Source organism: Mirounga leonina, unplaced genomic scaffold (assembly GCF_011800145.1).
Source record: "Mirounga leonina isolate KUSES-001 unplaced genomic scaffold, KU_Mleo_1.0 Mir_82, whole genome shotgun sequence".
Classification (NCBI taxonomy): domain Eukaryota; kingdom Metazoa; phylum Chordata; class Mammalia; order Carnivora; family Phocidae; genus Mirounga; species Mirounga leonina.
Genome location: NW_023270825.1, coordinates 56,170,658 through 56,189,404, shown reverse-complemented (window position 1 = coordinate 56,189,404; position 18,747 = coordinate 56,170,658). Strand labels below are relative to the sequence as shown.

Genomic DNA, 18,747 nt, shown 5'->3' with positions numbered 1-18,747 from the left:
GCTGCCACTGGCCTGCCCCACTATGTACCCCTACAGACAGCTCCTACAGCTGTTCCTGCATGCTGAAGCTCCTGTTACCAGCCTCCACTGCAGTGTGTGCCCACAGTGTGTCCCTGTAGCCACGTGAGTGCACACCGACAGCCAAGGACACCCCTGCCCCGCTGCCCTTAAGCGTGGAACCAGCCCTGACCCATGTCACTGGCCTGCACACCATGTGAGCCCACAGCTTAGCCCTGACAGCTAGACACCTGCGTGCCCTGAGCCCCAGTCCTTTTCACTGGCCTCCACTGCCATGTAGGCGTCCATAGCTAGCCCCTGCAGCTGCACGGGAATACACCAACAGCCAGGGCCAAAGCTGCCTGTGGGTCTGGATCTGGCTCTAACTCCTGTGCCTGGCCTGTAGTGCTGCAAGGGCCTGCAGCTAGCCCCTGCATCTGTGTACCTGCACACCATCAGCCCCATCTCCCATCACTGGCCTCACTACCATGCATGTAACCATGGCTAGCCCCTGATTTCACATGAGTCCAGATTGCTGCTCTGGTGTCCAAAGATGTCCTGACTCCTGTCAAAAGTCCGCACCACTGCATGTGTTGGCAGCTAGTCCCTGCAGTAGCACACTTGCTCATCACTCAGCCCTGACTTCCATCAGTGGCGACCACCATTGAGAACACCATTGAGAATACATCTATGGCTAGTCCCTGCAGTCAAAATGCAGATGCCCTACAGATTCCATGCAATCCCGATCAAAATTCCAGTGGCATTTTTCACAGAAAAAGAAAAACATAACTAAAAGTCATGGGAACCACTGAAGACCCTGGAGAGCCAAAGCAATCATAAGAAAACCTTGCAGAATCATACTTTCTAATTCAAACTATATTTCAAAGCTATAGGAATAAAAACAGTATGGTATTGGCATAAAAATAGACAGATATAGCCCACTGGAACAGAATCAAGAGCTCAGAAATAAACCCCCACATATATAATCAACTAATTTTGAAAATGGAGCCAAGAATACTCATTGGGAAAAGGACAGTCTCTTTAATAAATGGTTTTGGCTAAACAATATTTATATGCAAAAAATGAAACTAGACTGCTATCTTATACCACTCAAAAATGAACTCTGACACTCTGACTGGATTAAGGACTTAAATGTAAGACCTGAAACCATAAAACTCCTAAAAGAGAACATAGAAATCTCTTGACATTGGTCTTGGCAATGATTTTGAGATAAGACAATAATAAGTATAAGCAATAAAAGCAGAAATAAACAAATGGGACCACATTAAACTAAAAAACTTCTGTACAGCAAAGGAATCAACAAAATGAAAAGGCAGTCTAAAGAATGAGAGAAAATATTTACAAACCACACATATATATGATAAGGAATTAATAACTGTATAAAGAACTCATACACCCCAGTAGCAAAAAAAACATTCTGGTAAAAAAAAAAAATGGGCAAAGACCGTGAATAGATATTTTTCCAAAGAAAACAGAAATGGCCAACAGGTACAGGAAAAGATACTCAACATCACTAATCATCAAAGAATTGCAAATCAAAATCACAGTGAGATACCACCTGACTCCTGTTATTAGTTCCTAGTGTAGAGAATGAAAACAACTCAAGTTCATAGCAATCAGCCTCTGTTGTTTGGACCTCCCTTTTTAAAATTGAGACCAAGACTCCCATTAACTCATCTCAGATGTATATCAAAACTGCTCAGGATTTCTACATTTCAAGTCTGTAAATATGGACCCAATGCCATGTAACCTCATCTAAGAAAAAAGGGGAACTGGACCTTCCATGCCGAGGGCTGCATGCTACTGCATTTAAAACAATACACTGACTACATGATTAGCAGCCATCATCTTAGGCAGAACTTACAATGTTAGCAGCACTTTGAGAACAAGTCTGAATGGGCCCATATATAATGTGCTGTGAAAAACCATTCGTAGTGTGTTTCATTTTTGGTTGTGTGAAAATAAAATTAAAGGAAAAATGTCTATTATCAAAAAGACAAGAGATAATTATTGGCAAGAATGTGGAGAAAAGGGAACCCTTGTACATGATTGTTACTGGGAATGTAAATTGGTACAGTCAGTATGGGAAACAGTAGGGAGGTTCCTCAAAAAACTAAAAATAGTACTACCATATGATCCAGCAACCCTGCTTCTGTGTATATAGCCAAAGGAAACAAAATCATTTTCCCAAAAAATATTTGCACTGTTTCCTGCAAATTATTCACAATAGCTAACATAGCTTCATCAATGGATAATTAGATAATAAAAATGTTGTGTGTGTGTGTGTGTGTGTATTCATCCACAATGGAATATAATTCAGCCATAAAAAGAAGGAAATCCTGTCATTTAAAACGATATGAAAAGACCTTGAGGGCATTATGCTAAGTGAAATATGTCAGACAGAGAAAGACAAATACTGTAAGATCTCATGTGTGGAATCTAAAATAGCTGAACTCATGAAAAAGGACAGTAGAATGTTGGTTGCCAGGATCTGGAGAGTGAGGATAATGAGATCTTGATTAAGGAATATAAAGTTACAGTTATAATATGAATAAATTCTGGAGATCTAAGGTACAGCATGGCGACTACAGTTAACAATACTATACGGTGTACTTGAAAGTTGCTAAGAGAATAAATCTTAAATGTTTTCCCCACAACAATAACAAAAAAGATGGTAATTATGTGAGGTGATGGTTGCATTAACTAATCTTATTTTGGTAATAATTTTACAATATATACATGTATCAAATCATCAAGTGGTACAACTTAAACTTACACAATGTTATATGTCAATTATATCTCAATAAAATTGGAAAATAAAAGAAGCATCCACATGCAAATCTGTATTTACAAAATCTAAATTTAAAAATCTGTAATTGCTAGGCAAATAAATATTTTTATTGCAGTATTATTTCCAATGTTTTTCTAATTATATATGTCCATTGTGGAAAATGTTTAAATAGAGTAAACTCAATAAAGAAAATCAGCCCAGAGATAATGACTGCTAACTCAAAAGATAATGACTCTTGAGCTCAAGCCTCACTATAAAAATAAAATACACACACACATATTCAATATATACATATCATTAGATACTTAAAAGCCACATATATATAATGTAGTTGTAAGTCAGAGAAATAATGTATGTTTTATTCTATGTCTATAACCTTAGTTTTTCTCTTTGAGAGAGAGATTAGAAATACTTCATTACCCTTGCAAATAATTTGCCAAAACTCTAATACTATAGAATTTTCTGATCATTTTAAAACACAGTATTCCTGTATGTCATTTGGGAAAAAGTACCAAAATACACCCAAATATCATTTTAAAATCCTTAAGGAAATGTAACAAGGGGAGTGCTTCCAAAGTAGTGAGTAGAGAACCTCGTTCAGTATCCAGGGAACACCTTTACCTCTTAGCCCTGATCCTGTAATTAGATCTGTGAAAGCTGGAAAAATTACATTAAAAATAAATAAATAAAAACTGTGTCAATTTTATATTCCACACAGCAACTTATTTCTATCAATTTGGTTTGTTTTGATTGGCTTGATAATTACAAATTTCAGCATCTGTACAGATTGGCTGGGCTAGTATTTGTAATACTTATGAAAAAATCTATCTAAAAACCAGTGGTTGCTGGGGCACCTAGCTGGCTCAGTTCGTAAGTCATGCAAGTCTTGATTGATCTCGGAGTCCTAAGCTCAAGCCTCACGTTGGATGTAGAGCCTACTTAAAAACAAAAACAAAAACAAAAACAACTCGATGCTAGGGTTTTTTGTTTTTTGTTTTTTTTTCATTGCTAGGGGTGTTAAACAGGGGTTCTTTGGACAAGAGCTTTTCTTTTTCTATCACGATCAGAATGACTTATTAGTTTCTGCATAGTGAAGGCTCATGGAGAAGATACGTGCCTCATCAGTGTGACTGAGTTATGGCGGGAACCATTCAGAAAAAGCAGCACAGCTACAGACATAGGAACCGTTAAGTGATCTGCGTGCTGTCTTTTTATCTCCAGTGGCTTTTCTCCTGTGGTACAAGTTTCTGTTCATACCATTGTGCGATTTCATGCTCAGACAATTTCTTTCTTTTTCTGGGCAAGCTGACAGATTTTGCTTTTCTTTTTTTGTAAATTCAGTGCGTTTTAAAAAAATCTACCTTCAGTTTTCCTGGGGTTTAAGTTACTAAGCATTGTTTGTCTTACCAAATGTTTATTTTAGTACTATTGCCATTGTATATTAAAATGATTTACTAAACATGTTGCAGTTAAAACCTGTTAAAATTGTGTTTTGGAGGAAGTATTCTACCTCTGATATTTAATTCAATTCTAACAGTGTGATAGAAATACACTGTTTATGCACTAGAACTATTCACTCAAGCCATTAAAGTGCAGTAAGAAAATTGCTAATTCCAGTAAAATTTATGACAATGTGGTATCTTGAAATGGCTGATAAACCTCAAAAAGTACTATTTCTTGCTGGATAGACAGCTGTAGTATATACTTACAGACTTTTGAAAACTCAATTCATATTTAATCAAAATTATAGGATATTTAAAATATTATATTTGCAATTGATGGATTGAATTACAATAGAAAAACTCTCTGGGTCCTAAAGTAACCATTGACATGTATAGCTATTGTAACTAGAAAACAGTTATTTATAGTTATTGCTAGTAGGATAGAATAATTTTATATCATTTTTGAGCCTCAGTTTTTTTTGTCTTATAAATATATTCAACTATAAAACCAATGCTTATACAAATTTTGGAAAATACTAAAAATGCAAATAAGAGTGAACATAAACCATTCATAATTTTACACACACACACACACAAAATCCCACACATACTATTAACATTTTGAAAGATTTCCCTTTGTCTCTGTTTTATATAATGAAAGTCCATTACTTTCTTTTGTATGAGGCAGCATAGACTAAACATTAGGTTCATGGATTTTGGACCCAGGCTGCCTACTTTTGAATCATAGTTTTGTAATATTGGGCTAATTACTGGTTATTTAACCTCTAATTCTCAGATTCTGCACGTATAAGGTGGGAATAACAGTAGTACCTAATTCATAGGGTTCTGTTACAAGAGAAAAGAGTATGATTGAGTAAGAAAATTAAGAACAGGAAAAAAATGGGAAATGCAGAAAATTGTGTGATGCAATAGATATGATCAAAAAGGACTAGCATGCTTGAAATTGGGACCAAAGTAGTATATTGGTTAAGACATTTATAAAACTGATGAAGCATAAGTGAAGAAGGTTCAGGAGACTCCATAAAGCTCCCATTAATCTGTAACTGCAGAATCAAATAGCTGGAAGTAAAGAGTTAATACATAGACTAATATTAGATTCATGTAAAGTTCATGCAAAGTTTTATTGGCATGCCTGGTATTTTTTGTAGAATTCCTGATATTGCATGTGGAAATCATTGAGGCCTTGAATGATGTTTACATTTTCAACATTTTTGAAAGGATTGGATTATCTTCTGGCAGAAGGAGAGATGGCATGCAGATTACCTTGATCCAGTTGAAAGTGGATTTCAGGTGTCTTTAGGGCTGGTCTGTTTCTCCTTTGTACTTACTTCTGGGAATAACATTTACATCCAGGGCATGGGTCTTCCGGGTCTCAACAGGAACACTGGAGTTCCTTTTGAACCATGAACTCTGACTTCTGTCACCCCAGCTCCATGAGATTGTCAAAATTTCTGCTCAAATTTTTAGGCTCCAAGTGCTGCTGTCTGCTTGCTTTATTTATTTGTTTTTTCAGCATTTTGTTCATTGCATTAGAGGCTTAGGATTTGGCAAATACTTTGAGGAGAAATTGAGTGGAGAATTTCAGGCTCATATCTATGATTCTCTCTTCTCTAGGATTATGGCCCCTTAAACTCCTGCCACTTTAGCATTCCTGAACTCTAGTCTTCACCTCTACAGTCCAGGGAAACTCCCACAAGCACCTGGCCACCTGTACACTTGTCTTCTCCTCACAGTAAAGGAGATTTGCAGATACCCTGGAGGGAGTTTGAACCACATCTCAATGTCCTTCCCTTCCCTGTTGGATCTTGGTCACTCAAATCCTGAAGTCCGATGTTTTTAATTGATGTTTTAGATTTATATTCGTTGGGAGTGTTAGTCTGATACAAGCTTCTTTACTGAGACCAAAGAATCAGTGATTTTAAGATGTGGACTATGTTTTGGGTCTCTGTACTGACACCAACAGGTGATAGATTTCTGAAGCTGCTAAACCCCTATAAAGGCCATCCTCCTCAATACCGTTTCCAATAGTAGCTTTGAGTACAATATTTAAAGCAGACATTCCTAGTACATAGAACAAAGAATTGACAGATTGTCTAATCAAGGAAATTTCTCTACTGATGAGGCAGAGAATCCTTGATCTTCTCCCTAGTAGGATTTTACAGTTGTTAGAGACCAATTAGGGCTGTGCATTTCCCATTATTCTTCATTCTCAAGGGTAGTTTAATTTTTTTTTTCTTGTTTTTCTGGATCATTGTTCAAGTATATCACGAGCAGGTAACTTGTAATTTAGTTTATACATCATCAAACCACAAGGAGTCATACCTAGATCTGATGGGAAGGATTAGACATCACCTGGAGATCTTATATTTTGAACTGATGGCCAGAGGATAAGGCTTTCTGGCTGTCTCCTTTGAGAAGGTGGGAAGTATGCCTTATGCCTGGGAAGACGTGTGTATGAATGTTGTGTACTGGTGTTGGGCTAGCCAAAATATGAACTGCAGGGGAGATTATTTATTGTCCACATAATAAGTAGCCTTACTTTACTCTTTACTGATCAAGCCTCAGTTTGTTGTAAGCATCAAGAACTTCTCCAAATTTACATTTCCTAACTTTCCTTGTGCACAGAAATAGCCCCTGACTCAGTTCTACCAAACGACATATAAGCAGAAGTCATTGAGTAGAACTTTTAGGAAAGGGCTCTAAAAGTTGGTATAGGATCTTTTTTGTTGTTGTTCTTTTGCCCCTCCTGCTTCCTCTTGCTTTAAATACTAATGTGAGAATTGGAGCTGCAGCTCTCTCTTCATTATCTTCATTCACATTATGAAGATAGAGCCAAGAGAATCTCAGTCCTGGGCCCTGACAGCCATGTCCAGTTGATAAAAATGTCAGTACCTGCGTACCTTCTGACTTTTTGTAACATAGGAAAATAAAGCTCTGAGTTGTTTAAAGTACCATACCATGATCTCTCTTCCTTATAGGTAAATCCTACAGTTTCAAATCTGCATCATTATGAATAGAAAGCACCGTACAATATTTTTTCCTTAAAGGACCCTTAAATCTACATTGTACAGAACTGAATGTCAACAAAATATATTTATTTATTTCACTCATACTTTAGCATTTAAGAAAAAGACTTGAAATAGACTGGCTATAACTTGTGCTTTTGGGATTGGACACCTAATCTAGTATTTTTTCTAAGATTTGTTACCAGTTGCTTAAGTGACAGAGCACTTAGAATAACGATAATAAATCAAAGACAAGAGATTAAAGTTATACATTTTTTTTTGCAATCTGTGTTTTAAATAGATGAACATATAAATGAATATCCATTCATTGCTGAGCAATTAACACCATGATGTTGCACAATGTTAACTGTTAATGTTTGACTCTAATGCTATTTATAGGTCTACAATAAATAGACCATTGTACAGATAATAAGACTTAGCCATCCTTAATTAAAATTTCTAGGTATTTGTGTCTAAGTCTCAGATGGGTATTTTTTTTTAAAGATTTTATTTATTTATTTGAGGGAAGGAGAGAGAGAGCACAAGCAGGGAGAAGGGCAGAGAGAGGGGCAGAGTGTGAGGGAGAAGCAGACTCCTGCTGAGCAGGGAGCCTGAGACAGGGCTCGATCCCAGGACCCCAAGACCATGACCTGAGCTGAAGTCAGACACATAACTGACTAAGCCACCCAGGCGCCCCAGATGGGTATTGTTTTTACTGTTTTTTCCTCTAGGGTTCAATTTTGTACACTCATCACGTAATTATTCTATCTAATGTCTAACAGAGGGTAGGGGAAATACAGAAGAGAGGATGAGGACTGGAATGGGCAGAAAAAAGAAAAAGAAGGAAATAATTGAGGAGAGAGAAAGAAGAAGAAAGTGGTACCACGTAGATATGTGTGTGTGTGTGTGTGTGTGTCTATGTGTGTATATATGTATCTATTATTTGCTTTTCACCAGGTCCTGGAGTAATGTCATTGTATGTATAAAGTCATTTAATCTTCTCAACCACGCTATGCAGAAGTCACTCTTATGATAACCATCTTAAAATAAGAAAATCAAGATTTAGTGATTTTTGAGATTTGCCCACTTTCCAATAAGCAGTCTGAACAGAAAAGGAGCTCACTCCATGGTGTCTGACTCAGGAACCAATGTCCCCTAGTAACGCATAAACTGTTTTCTCAGACCTCTCCTTATTACCTATGGCAGCAGAGGGTAGTACTGTGAGAGACACAGGCAATGTTTTTTGTCTCACTCAGCTCTTCAGTTCATACTACTGCCTGAGAACCTTGGTCACTGTTTGAGGTTTTATTGAGATTTTTTTTTTTCTCTAAGGGAATATGGAAATTAAAAACAAATTCCAAGACATTTCTTATTTGAAATATTTCAAAGCCTCTAAATTCAGTTCCTTCATGACTGAAGGATACATTGAACTAGTCTGTGAAAAATTTGTATTCATAACATGGGTGTATCAGGTCACCAATTTGGCATACAGTATAGCCCTTTAGGGAACCTGATGCTCCTTCAAAGTGTCTATCTACTCAAAGTGACTACATAACTAGAAGGGACTCTTAGATTTTCCCAAGGAATATAACTCAGTTTTTAATCACTCTAGGCCATGTATAAATCACACACTTAATTGTGGCTATCTGCTTGACACTCTGCCCAATCTTACCACTCGCAGCTCCCACTTGTGTTTGCAAGATTTTATTTTTAAATAATCAGTACACCCAATGTAGGGCTTGAACTTACAACCCAAAGATCAACCCCAAGATCAAAAGTTGCATGGTCTACTGACTGAGCCAGCCAGACACCCCTGGCCAGGCAACCTTTTGCAGTACATTTTATACAAGGTCCAACACTTTACATAGTCAATAAGATGCTTGTGTCCATCTTCCACAAATACATTGAACTGAACATCTGAACACATACAAAATTTGGAATATGCTACCAGGAAAGAGTTGTTATTTTCTTTTCCATACTCAGAAGAGTTGGTTGTGAAAACCTACCTACACATTTCCATATGTAGCATAGATTTTGTTCTTTTCACAAAAATTTACTACTTTGAGAATCATGGCAACCTTATGCACATATGTTCTAAAAGCCCCTGCAATCGAAGATAACCATGACTGATGAAATTATCAACATGATCACCAATCAGAAGCAAAGTTAAAACTTTCCCAATGAGATGGAATAGTGTGTTTGACATAGTACATTATCTGTTCTTGTAGAGAGGCACCTGCTCAAGGTGATGTTCATGGAATGCCATGAAAGACTATATGTCCATCCAGGCAGCGTGCCTGACACGACTGGAATTTCCCCAGTAATTTTTAGAATGTAGTGGAAGGGTCTAAAACCCCATGATACGACTTCTCTGTATACATTTTTCTAGACTGATTTAGCAAAAACCCAAGAATGTCAAAAGAATCTAGACCCTACCATAAGTGTCACCATGGGTAAACATTATAAAACTGCTGACCAAATAAGCAACATAAGCCTTACCCTCCTTTACTAGAAATACTATAGCCAGAACAAGGAAGGTGCAGACTTGCAGTGGCGGACCAAACTTTGGGCCACAATTCTTCATCTCTCTTTGTGTCTGCATCTTTGTCCTGTGACTTTGCAAATCCTAATTCAAGATGTACTTCTCTGCCTCTTGATTTTGAACTTGTCCGTGTAATTTGTTTTGATGATAGGATGTTAGCATATGTGACTCAAGCAGGGAAGATTGAAATGTGCTTGGGGATTGAACTTTGCTATTTTACACTCTGGCCACCATGAGAACAAATGGCCCAAGGAAGCCCACTGGTCCCAGAGCAATGAGATATTTATAGAACAGACTAAACCAAACATGCAGCTGGGAACCAAGCTGAATTAAGTCTTGCTAGTATCAGCAAAGACACCCCCAGATGACTTGCAGACATATGAATAAGAATAAATGCTTTTTATTTTAAGCCACTGAGTTTGGGGGTGACCTAATATGCAGCTTTACTATAGTAATAGCTAACCATTATAGAAGTTGGTACTGGGAAATGAGGTGCCATTGCAACAACAATCTAAAGTATGATTTTGATCAAGGCTATAGACTTCAAGAAAACTTCTATAAATGGCCAGAAAAACAGTAAGGAAACTATGGGCTACTAAAAAAATTGTGATCTATGATCTATAATATTGAAGCATTTACTAAAATTATTGCTTACAACTGAAAGGAAGATTATGTAACTGATAAACATACAGAAGTACTAAAAGAAAATGATGAAAGAAACAGACAGTTTTCAAGCAGTATTTAGAAGTAGTAGAGACAGTACAGAATTGCAGGTTGTTAAATAAAATTTTTTCTCATCAAATTAAAAATGTAGCTGTTAAGATATAGCCTCAAGGAAAAGACCTAATTCAGAGGTTACCATTAAAAATTACCTCAGGATAAAGAACCAGTAAAGGGTTTTGTCACCAAACCTTTTGTTTAAACTTCTTAAATAATCAACATGCCTGGTAGGTCATGTCTCTAAAATAACTAACATGCCATTCAGCAGGAGAAAAGTGATGCTAGTATGAATAAAGTAGTATTTTTACTGAAATGTGATACACCTAAAATATACATAATTGAATCTGGAGAGAGAGGCTATGGAAGGAATTATGGACATAGATTTTGGCAGTGGGCCTGTAAAGTGAATAGAAAACCCATAACCCTGTAAAATAAGTTATGTTAGCAAAAAGCACCACCACTCTAGACTAGAAGAGATTGAGAGTTCTTGAGATGTTAAATACTTCTTGATCTCCTAATTTCTATAAGTAGCTAACAGGTTGATAAAAAAAGACACATTTTCCCATTATTTCTTTACAATTGGCCAAAGGGGATGATAAAAAAGGAATGAACTCCCAGCAGACAGAGCTGAGAACCTACTCTGGACCTACTCCCAGAACTTAGATCAAGGAATATTTTCTACTCCAGATAATGTCAAATGGGATTTCAGAATGTCTGTGGACCAGTGACTGCTAAATACTCTCATCATTCCCCTTTTACGAGAATTTGTTGTAGTCATCATGTCTCTCTTCTACCATTATCTAGCAGATAATTTGACTTTTTAATTCATGGGTCTTCAGATCAAGACACGGGATCTAGATCTCATCCAGATCTTGAGATCCTGAACATTGTGCCTGATGTCATGACTGAGTGAAATTTTTGCAAGTCCTGTGATGAGGAAAGGAGAAAGAATCAGATGCTTGAAGGAAGACATGATCATAACTCCTAAATGTATAGCTAAAAATGAAATCATAGCCTAGTGGTTACGAGTATATTGAGTAGCTGGGGCGCCTTGGTGGCACAGTTTGTTGGGCAACTGACTCTTGGTTTCCACTCTGGTTGTGATCTCAGGGTCCTCGGGTCAACACCCATGTGGGGCTCCGTGCTCAATGTGGAGTCAGCTTGAGATTCTCTCTCCCTCTCTCTCTGCTCCTCCCACTCATGCTCTCTCTCTCTCTCTCAAATAAATAAATCTTTAAAAAAAATTAAGAGTATATTGAGTAGCTAAACCAGGATTTTAAATACTTACTAAATCTTGGTTATACTTCATATTTAAAATGGTAGTAATGGGGGTGCCTGGGTGGCTCAGTTGGTTAAGCGTCTGCCTTCGGCTTGGGTTGTGATCCCAGGGTCCTGGGATCGAGCCCTTCCTGTGTCGGCCTCCTTGTTGGGTGGGGAGCCTACTTTTCCCTCTCCCTTGGCCGGCCATTCCCCCTGTTGTGCTCTCTTTCTCTCTCTCTCTGTCAAATAAATAAATAGAATCTTAAAAAAATAAATAAAAATAAAATGGTAGTAATGATATGTACCTAATCTTTAATGAGTATGCAATATACTAAATGCAAATCTCCAGTACAGATTTGGCACACTGTAATGACTCAGTACATTGTGGTCTATATTGTTCTCAACTACATTACCAGTTCTATTTATACCTATTTTTGATATCTTAAAAAACTGCATTTTCTTTGATGCAATACATAGTTATGATGACACACAAAACCTTTGAATGATGATAAAATATTCGAACTATAATTCTGCTCTTGTATATAATTCCACCATTAACACAGAAATTTAGCTGTTAGAATGTCCATTATTAGTGACATAGTGACCTACTTACACAGCTTTCTATGCTGGTGATACCTGCTAATTTCAACTATACATTCTGGTTATCAAACTTTTGTAATACTAAATATAAGAATAGCATATTGTTAATTGCTAGGAAAAGAACACATTATTAATTGCTAAGTTGTATTTAATAAAATGATTTTAGGTCAGATTTTTCTCCTTTGAAATGTTTCTCGGAAATATCCATTTGTTAAGAATTTTCATTTGCTAAGCAGATACAACAGTTAGTTTTGCAATATTCATTTTAGTTTTCTATTTTTAATTTTTGGAAATAACCATTCAACCATTCTTTTGTACAACAAAATGCTGTAACGGCACTTGTAATGTCCTATTAATCACTCTATTGTAATTATTATGACAATCCCCTTTAGCCAACATTATACCATTTATTTCAGAAACATATCACAAGTTTTAAAGCGGCTGTTCCGTACTTTTACCACACCTGCAAACAGCCACAACACTCAATTTGGGGGAGGGGCAAGTCTGTGCCATAAATCGTAGTTGCACATGATAAAGAGTTGTATTATTAACTTTCACAGGCAAATGAATAAAATTTGGTTACATCTGTTACTAAAAGAAGGAAACATGAATTTTAGTGGATTAGTAACATTAAGCCATTATCACAAACACAAAGACCTTGCACTAGACTGCCTCTCCCTGAGATCTATGTTTAGAGCTTTGGAAATGATGTGGTTTGGGAATCCTTACTGTCAAATATTTCTGTCCACACCATGAATTCCTGTCTATTAAGAATGGGTGGGTGGACAACTGGGCTAGTTCCAAATTCTGCCTTGCAGCTTCATGCACAAGGAGACTTTCATTGGATGGTAAAGGCTAATATTCCATAAATGCTTATTTGGATGTACAGGGTACAGGAATGGACAAGGGCTAGTCCCTTGGGGAGAGTGGCCATATGTTTTAGCTGTTCTGCTCAGAAGATCTCATCTATAATCCTTTCTTCTAGAACAAGAAATCTTTTCCTCTGGAATAACTAGTTGGCACTTCTATTTCTCAGCCTGAGGTAACTATGAAAATTATTTCCCATCTTGAGCTCCTTCTATTTAATGCTGAGAGGCAAAGTATCTTCTGAGACTTGTACCATGTAAACAAAAATAGTTTATTGAATAACTTCATCGTTAATTGTGTCCTATATATAATTGACTGGACAAGTCACAGACATATACACTTTTAAAATATATTCTGTACGGTTCCAAAAATACATCTACACTTTTGACATTTTTCCCTGTTGTTCAGTAAGGCCACAGGTATTTATTTGTATCTTTGTTTATTGAAAGTAATGCTGTTCACATTTTGATATGTTATTAGAGTTAACAGTTATTTTCCTTTTTCTTTCCTTAGGCCTATTACCACCCAGTGAAGTGTTTCTGTTACTATTAGTACAACTGTAGCATATGGAACATATCAATCATTTCACTTTCCTTTTTAAATTCACTTGTGACAAAGTTTTACTCAGGGGTGAGAAAATGAGATGAAAAATCCTTAGCTCAACAACTGTCAACTCTTAAGCAATTAGTCAACCAGTAAATTCTATAATGCATGGAGTTTTGTGTTAGTGGAAATGTGAGCTACCTTGGAGATGTAACTTCACATAAATTTCCTGGTGTCAATACTGTGTATATTCAAAGGAGCCAGTTGTTTTTTCCATTTGACTCCCAGAGACAACCAAGTGGGCAGCCAGAGTGAGGTTTTGATAACATATGGGTTAATTAATAAAGTCTAACTAGTCAGAGGAAGTGTTGGATTTAAAGGCATTTAATAAACTTAGACTTTCAAACATTATTTGGTGCATTAATTCAAATATGCAAATTGGCACAGCCCAGAGGCCCAGGCATGGAAAAAAAAAATGAGGGCAGATAGGAATAAAATTAAATTTTAGGAAAGTATTAAAATAAAAATACACTCATAACCTGAGATTTAGAACTAGAATTAGAGTTCTTCAGTCTATTAAAACTCATTGCTAGTAGTATATGAAGCCACTAAGGTAGGAAGATTGGCAAAATTTGCAAGCAGGTATATATTTAAAATTAGAAATTATCATTTTTTTCCCCAAACATTAAATTTGAATCTTCTATACAGACTCTCAGGTGATTGCTGCCAATACTAGAGCATCTTAAATCTTAAAGGATTAAAAATGGCACAGCTTTCTATGACTTGTAATTAAGGATTTTTGCCCTATAACTGGTTTGGTATTTTGGACTCTACATGCTAATACCTACATGTTTCTTTCTGCTATCTGCAGCAGTCCACTGGTAATTCAGATACAGGCCAGTGTAGAAACTGTTGAAAGAAAAGGTAAACTTTGGCTCTGAGAACTCAACACCACTTAAATCAATTTTGAAAACAAATTAAAAATCATTAGAAGTATTTCTTGCCAGCTACTCTAAAATGTAATGTTTGGTATACTTATGAGACAGCATGCATTTTTGTACTGTAGTTAGTAAATTAAAACTAAAATGAAATTAAAACAGGGCCTATTTCCACCATGTGTAAATGAAAGTTACTATAATTCAATATCAGATATGAATCTGTTAATTCTATCTCTGCCAAAGCTTGATATTTCAGAGAACAGCAGATGTTACCCTTTCTACTACCCTTTTAATATGCCTCGTCAGTTTTTCCACTATTTTCCCTAGGGTAGAGAATAAAGGCATATTTTCCTTTCTGTTTCTTAAGCAAACCTACTTGCTCCCTGAAGCACGAGATTTAATTATCCTTATTGCATTATATTTGCTTGAATAGCTACAGAAGTTATTAATGGGCATAACATCTTCTGATCTTTTTCATGAAATTCAGCTATGATATTTATGCTGATTTAATTACCTCTAGCACATTAATTAGTCTAGCAGTAAGAATTAAGGACTTAGGATTTATAACAAAATTTAATTTATTTCTATTGATTATTATGATATGTGATATATATATTATATATAATGAGAGTGTTTAGACATAGAATTCATGTATGTATATAAGTCTGGAAAGAAGGATATGGTGTCCTACTATATTACCTAGCTGTTTATGGGAATATCAGTCAAGAATGAACCCTGGAGCTATACTGAGTGCTAGATCAACCACTAAATGGGTGTGTGACCTTAGGCAAATATTTTAACTTCTTTGTGTCTCAGTTCCATCATTTGTCAAGAGGAAATAATGGTAAGCCCTATGTTACAAGGTTCTTTTTAGGATTAATTAGCTTAATGCCCAAAAAACACTGAGAGCAAAATCTGGCACATCATATGCTTGACGTAAGTATCAGTCATTGTTGTTATTATTACAGAAAATAAGGAGAGGAGATAGATTTTGAAAAAGAGTGATTGTGTTCAATCACTTTGACTGTTAGATAGAAATCTTATGAATAGTTAAGATGCACAGGGCTGTTATAATTATGGATCTGTAGCTGTGGCATATCAGGATTATGGGGGTTAATAATTTTGGATAACATCAAATTGTAGTTAGTATGTGAAGTCAAGAAATAAAGGGGGAATTTGAGAGAAAACATGAAAAATTAAGGAAAGAGTTGGGACAAACATTGGGTATTGAAAGAATTTTGTTAGAAAAGGAGTGAGGAAAGTGAAGGATATTGGGTGGAGATAGGGAAAGGGTTGGTAGGAAAAGCAAGAAATATTACAGTACAGAGGGCATGGCAAAAGGGATTTATAGTATTAAATTCAATAAAATAATGACATTAAAAAGAAGCTAGTAGCTTTGAGTATGAAATTTATTGGTATTCCTTGAGTATAGTTGCAGAAGAATTTTGGGGGAAAAAGATGCTGAGTGCAATAAATTGGGGAGTAAAAGTGAGTTGAAGCAGAGAAAACATTTTAGAAAACATCGAAAATTTAGGTGGTCAGGCTAGCTTCAAAAGCTGATAAAAGAATGGAAGGAGAACAATAACCACAACACACATATAACATGACATTTCATCACCTGATTGTCTTAAAAATTTCAAGTTCTGAATTTCGTTTGATGTGACTGAGCTGATGATAATGGCCCTAGTTGCCTGGGAGAAGCAAAGGCTGAGCCTCCCTGGAGAAGCCCATTTCCAGACATATCTCAAATGATTTACATACTTAACGTTCCAGAAAAGGTGAGCCTTACAGGAAATCAGAAAACTCATAACAAAATAAAGTGTCATGAGCAAGATTCAGCAGAAGCAAGGTAAAGAATGCTCAAAAACATAGTAACGTGAGATACTGGACTTAACAGACACGGTATTTAAAACAAGTACTTCTTAAAGAGGTGAAAGGAGTAATAGAAGTATGAACAAAGAGAAGCAGATTATAAAATGATTAAGCATATTTTGAAAAGATAAAATACAAATTCCAGAAATGAAAAACATTTAATGAAAATTAAAAGCCCTTAAATTGTTATATGATGGATATTTATCCTGTCAAAACATGGAGATGTAACTTTTTGTCAAAAATATGTTGTATTTTAAAGTTATATATACGTATGGCATGTATTAGTTTTCCATGCTGTATAACAAATTATTACAAACAATGTAAAGCAACACACATTTATTATGTCACGGTTTCTGTGGGTCACGAGTCTGGGTATGGATTCTGTAAGACTGCCATCAAGGTGTTGGCCAGGACTAGGTTCTTGTCTGGAGGCTCCACAGGAAATGAATTTACTTTCAGGTTCACTCAGGTCATTGCAAAAATCATTTCCTTGTAGTTATGAGACTGAAAGCACTGGCCCCATGCTGGCTGTTGTCTAAGGGCTGTCCTCAATTCCTCGCCCATGGGCCTCCCAACTTAGTCCCTTCTTTTATCATGCCAGTCAAGAGAGACTCCAGAGGGAGCCTGCAAGACAGAAAAATCTGTTATAATGTAATTGTGGAAGTGACATTTCATCATCTTTGCCCTATTCCATTGGTTAGAAACAAATCACAGGCCTCATCTACACTCAAGGGGAGGGGACTATATGAGAGCAGGGAATTATATCCAAGAGCATAAGTAGCAGGATGCAGGCATTCTGGGCAGTCACCGTCGAGTCTGTCTACCTTATGGAAAACATTAAAGCCATATAGTCATATAACATGAAATGCACACAATGAAAGTAGAAGTTTCCCTCCTTTCCTAATCTCTTGTTCTTCCCAATAGTATCTACTATATATGAGTTTCTTTTGCATCCTTCCTGAAAATAAAATACTTTATATTCCCTGAAATAAAAAATGGCCATTAGTAGATGTTATGGACCGAATTATGTCCTCCCTTCCCAACCCCCCCAGTCAAGTGCATATGTTGAAGTTCTAACACCCAGTATGACTATATTTAGAGATAGGCCTTTAATTAAAGACAAATGAGGTCATAAGGTGGAAGCCTAATCCAATAAGACTGGTGTCGTTTTGAGAAAAGAAGAGACATGTGCACAAATGGCCATGTGAAGACACAGTGAGAAAGTAACAGTCTGTAAGCCAAGGAGAGAAGTCTCACCAGAAGCCAACCTTGATGGCACCTTGATCTTGAAGTTCTAGTTTCCAGAACTGTGAGAAAATAAATTTCTGTTGTTTAAGCCTGCCAGAGTGTGATATTCTGCTATGGCTGCCCTAGCAGTCTAATACAGTAGATTATAGTTTTAATGAACTAGAAAATATATCTGAAGACAATAATTGGAATATGGCAGGGAAAAAGATGAAACATGAAAGAAATGTCCAGAAAGAAGGAGAATAGAGTAAGAACTACTAAGAATATTTCATTGGTGTACCAGAAGGTGAGAAGAAAAAGAAGGTGACAAGAGGAATGTACAAATAAATAATGGTTAAGAACTCTGCAGAACCAATGAAAGTCTGTTAAGAGCTTTGAAGGATTTGGTTTTACAGTACTTGCAAGCTAATAAATTAGTTTCCCACAGTTTTATAGAAGTTGCAGAAGAAGTTTCCTGGGTCAGGGAAAGGTAATTTTATTACCCAGGAGACAGCAGGAATCTTGAGCTCATGTTTGCTTAAGTTCTTTTTGACCCCCAAATCTGACAAGGGTGATACAGAGGGAGGTCTAGAAGGACAGTATGCATAGTGAATTTTGTGACAGCTAAGGAACTCTGAGTTTAGGGAACACAGAATTTTAAAGGGTGATGTTAGCAAAACTGCGCAATGTTTGTCTGGATGGACACATTGTTTTCATTATCTTGGTCAGGAGATAAATTTGTCCTTTGACCTGAAGGAGGACACCCATGTATTCCAAGGCTGTTTTCCTTTTTTTTTTTTTTTTTTTTTTAGATTTTATTTATTTATTTGACAGAGACACAGCGAGAGAGGGAACACAAGCAGGGGGAGTGGGAGAGGGAGAAGGCTTCCCGTCGAGCAAG

At 36.5% G+C, this 18,747-nt stretch overlaps 1 long non-coding RNA gene across 1 annotated transcript in view; it reads left to right on the top strand.

Moving 5' to 3' along the window:
• LOC118002649 overlaps positions 1 to 17,599 on the top strand; it is a 105,885-nt gene extending 88,286 nt beyond the window's left edge. Inside the window, exons 2-3 of the long non-coding RNA XR_004677080.1 lie at positions 13,385 to 13,441; positions 13,780 to 17,599. This is a non-coding gene — a long non-coding RNA (uncharacterized LOC118002649). The remainder of the gene's footprint in view (positions 1 to 13,384; positions 13,442 to 13,779) is intronic.
• Positions 17,600 to 18,747: the final 1,148 nt, after the last annotated feature.